General features: G+C 43.3%; 1 protein-coding gene across 3 annotated transcripts in view; it reads left to right on the top strand.

Moving 5' to 3' along the window:
• The first annotated feature begins 3,987 nt into the window (after positions 1–3,987).
• Positions 3,988–4,212, top strand: part of LIN54 (lin-54 DREAM MuvB core complex component) — a 64,489-nt gene continuing 64,264 nt past the window's right edge. For all 3 annotated transcript variants that reach the window (XM_010845946.1, XM_010845941.1, XM_010845937.1), the window contains exon 1: positions 3,988–4,141. The gene's annotated coding sequence lies outside the window, so the exon portion shown is untranslated. The remainder of the gene's footprint in view (positions 4,142–4,212) is intronic.

The following is a 4,212-nucleotide window of genomic DNA, read 5'->3' as shown; positions in this document are numbered from 1 at the left end:
CCATGATCTTCGTTTTCTGAATGTTGAGCTTTAAGCCAACTTTTTCACTCTCCACTTTCACTTTCATCAAGAAGCTTTTGAGTTCCTCTTCACTTTCTGCCATAAGGGTGGTGTCATCTGCATATCTCAGGTTATTGATATTTCTCCCGGCAATCTTGATTCCAGCTTGTGTTTCTTCCAGTCCAGCGTTTCTCATGATGTACTCCGCATAGAAGTTAAATAAACAGGGTGACAATATACAGCCTTGACGTACTCCTTTTCCTATTTGGAACCAGTCTGTTGTTCCATGTCCAGTTCTAACTGTTGCTTCCTGACCTGCATGCAAATTTCTCAAGAGGCAGGTCAGGTGGTCTGGTATTCCATCTCTTTCTAGAATTTTCCACAGTTTATTGTGATCCACATAGTGAAAGGCTTTGGCATAGTCAATAAAGCAGAAATAGATGTTTTTCTGCAACTCTCTTGCTTTTTCCATGATCCAGCGGATGTTGGCAATTTGATCTCTGGTTCCTCTGCCTTTTCTAAAACCAGCTTGAACATCAGGAAGTTCACGGTTCACCTATTGCTGAAGCCTGGCTTGGAGAATTTTGAGCATTAGTTTACTAGCGTGTGAGATGAATGCAATTGTGCAGTAGTTTGAGCATTGTTTGTTCTAGAGAACATTAATACCTTATTGTCATATTGCTCTTCCTACTAAATGAGTTTGCCATAAGCTTCCAGAAACTTTTCAGCTTTCAAAACATTTTGGATTTTAAAATTGTTGGTAAGGGGTTTGTATATCTATTATAAAAAGTTATGTGATAATGAAAAAGAAATAAAAGTGATAATTACACTTATATAGATTTACACATGATGGTTGCTTTATAGAGACATCCTGGATTTATGAAAATGGGCCCAAGAGCAAAGGAACTTGTAAATAATCATTTGGAAATGAATATATTTAAAAAGTTAATAAAATTTTAACTTGTGTGTACTTTGTATCTAGCAGTGTATCTGGCACATAATAGGTGTCCAGTAATACATTTTGTTTTTTCATCTAAGCAACTCATACCTCTACACCATCCTTTTTTTTGTTTTAATATCTTCCTGAGAAACTCTTTTTATTTAAAATCTCTTAGATTTTTCCTGTTAGTTTTTGCCTGTCACTTCCTGTAAAACTGTTCTGTCTAGTGCAGCCACGTGTGGCTATTTATTAAATTAATAACAATGAAATGAAATGAAAATTCACACTAGCCATGTTTCCTTTGCTTGACAGCCACAGGTGAGAAGTGGCTACTATCAGATGGTGTGGATACAGAACAGTTCCACCACGGCAGACAGTTCCATAGGATAGAGTGCTCTGTCCTCTGTCGTATTCACCACTTCATTCTCCCTGCCTTGCTGAGTGTTTAGGATTTGGTAGATGATCAACAAATACTTGCTAAATAAACGCTTTTAGTCCGTCTGGAAAAGCCCTGAGGCAAATATAAACAAAATTTCCCTTTTGTTTGAACAGTGGTGCTTAGGGGTTTAAGAATCCTCTCCTTGAAAAAAGTAAAAAGTTACATTTATTTTAGGCTGTATTGTAGCTTTGGTTATTACTAGTTTTCAGTCATGGTGCTCACCACATGCCAGGTACTGATCCATGTGCTTTACACATAATACCTTATTAATCTTCATGACAACCTTGTGATGATACTTTTATTTCCAGTTTATAGATGAGGAAGCAGAGATGCAAGAGGAAAGTAACTTGCTTAGGTTCACACAGCTACTAAGTAGCAAGGCCAGAATTTGTACCCAGGCAGACTGGCTCCAGAGGCCATGCAATTAATCACAACACTGAGCTCTTTGTGATTATTTTTTAATAAGGACCATTTTGTCTCTTTTTTCCACTATTTAAACCTCTCTATGTAATGTTCTTATTTATTGCATTTAGCTAGGATGCCCTGGAAAATATTAAATAACTGTTATAACCCTGCATCCTTGTGGGTCCCTGATTTTACTGTGCTTCTGCCTTTTTACTCTAACGCATGATATTAGTGTTGTTTTCTGATGATAATCTTGATCCAATTAAGGAACTGTGCTTCTATTTCTAGTTTGCTGAGCATTTTTAAAATTCAGAAGTGGCTGTTGAGGGCATTCCCTGGTGCTTCAGTGATTGTGACTCTTTCCTTCCACTGAAGGATGCCTGGGTTCTATCCCTGATTGGGAAATTAGGATCCTGCAGGCCACACAGCAAGGCCCCCCCCCCCCCCAAAAAAAAAAGCTCTAATATTGACTGTGGTGATGGCAGCATAACTTTGTGAATAAACTAAAAACAACTGAATTACACACTTTAAAAAAAGAGAAATGGCTGTTAAATGTTACATGAAACATCTCTAAGAAGTATCATTTGGCTCTTCTTCTTTAATTTAACAAACGTCCTAAGTAGATTTCTTAATGTTAAATCATCATTCTTGGAATGAAGTGTACTTTGTTACAGTGCGAACTTTTTTATTACTGTGTTACTGGATTTTATGTCTTAATACTCAATTTTGTCTTTGTAACAAAGTCATAGTGAGAATAGGATTCTCCTTTTCTTTTGGTGCTCTTTGCCTTGGGGGCGGTTTTAGTATACAGATTATGCTAGCCTTGTGGAATAACCTGAGAATTTTTCTCCTTTTGTGGGAGTCTTTGTTTCCCTAGGTTCCAGCCCAGTTTGGGTACCCATCTCACTCTCTTCTTCCTTCCGGAGGTGCCCCATGGTAACCACGAGGATGTTTTCTTTCTGCTGCTGCTGCTTAGTCGCTTCAGTCGTGTCCGACTCTTGTTTTCTTACACTAGCCCTCAAAGCTCTTCATAAATGGAACTCACCTACTGATCCTTAAGAACGCCTGGGCATCATTCAGCTTTTTCAACATTTCCTTGCACAGACCCGGACTCTGCTAATTTCATGCCACTTGCCTTGCTAAGTCCTAACCATAGAATTTGAGGTAGACGGGATGGGTGTGCTGTTGATTCTGGCAAAATAGAACTAACATTTGAGGCAGACAGTGTGTGTAGCTGCTTGACACCTCTCACTTTACATGATCGTCAGGATCCTGGGAAGCTTTGTTATTTTTCTTTTGTAGATGGGAAAAGAAACTTGATAACGTTATATACCAATTAGTGAAGGTGCCAGAATTTGAAACCAGGACTGCTTGACTCCACAGTGACTTTTGCTTCCACTACAGCATGCCTCACCTCCTCCATTGTGTTCCCAAACTTCAGCCTCCCTCGTTGACCTGTTTGTCCTCCGTGCTCCATTAGCAATTAGACTGCACCACACCATTTATATTTCGTATACTCTGTATATTTTCTGTTGTTTCCTCTGCAGTTTTTGCCTCACACAGGGCAGTTACTAACGGAATCTCTGTGCGTGTGCTGATCCGACTCCAAATTTGGGTATCTTTTCTTACTTTATAAAAAGAAAAGCGGGAAAAATACAAGGAAAAGGTGACCAAACACCAAGAATTTGGATTGTGTTAGTCTTGGCAGTACACTGTTTAAAAAAAAAAAAAAAGTCCCTTTCAAAATAAGTTTAACTCTGCGTGCTGTTCTAAGGGCTTTTTAGCGACCCCTGCAAAACAGCGCCTCAGAAACTAAGAGATTATGTGACGACCGATCACTTTCCCACGCAAGAACATCAAAGAGCGGCAAGACGCTGGAAATCGCACCTACTGCACAGACTTCCTAACAAGGAAAGCTGGACGATAAGGCAGTCCCTCCAACCGCAGGCGCGATCCCGCGCTTCCCCCCCACCCCCCTCCCGGGCTCAGCCGGATGGAACATTCCATGCGAAAGCTTTGACAGAGCGCCCACTCGGCGTCACGTGGAGCCGGAGCGCACTCGCGGAGCCTTGCGAGATGACGCCGGGTAGGGTTGCCAAGGGGTGGGGCCAGGCGCCGCGGAAGGGGCGGGAAGGAAGCCGGCCGGAGAGGCGGGGCTGGCCGAGCGGAGGGGCGGGCCGAGAGGGGCGCGCGGGAGGGGAGGGCCCAGCGTATTATGGGATGCGGCGGTGGAATGGCGCTGGGCGCGTGATTTTGAACAAACCCGAGTCTGTGTCTCGGAGGCGCCGCCGCCGCCGCGGCTGCTGGGAGCCCAGGGAGCGCGGCGTGAGAAGGAGGCGGCGGCGCCGCCGGCTTTGGTGAGTGTCAGCCCGCCAGGGTGGGGGCCCCCGGGCAGGCGGGCGGGGAAGGGGGCGCGCGGGAGGGGGGG

The sequence above is a fragment of the Bison bison genome, unplaced genomic scaffold (genome assembly GCF_000754665.1).
Source record: "Bison bison bison isolate TAMUID 2011002044 unplaced genomic scaffold, Bison_UMD1.0 scf7180017864228, whole genome shotgun sequence".
Lineage (NCBI taxonomy): Eukaryota > Metazoa > Chordata > Mammalia > Artiodactyla > Bovidae > Bison > Bison bison.
The sequence above is the reverse complement of the archived record's forward strand: the minus strand, read 5'-3'. Positions and strand labels throughout refer to the sequence as shown.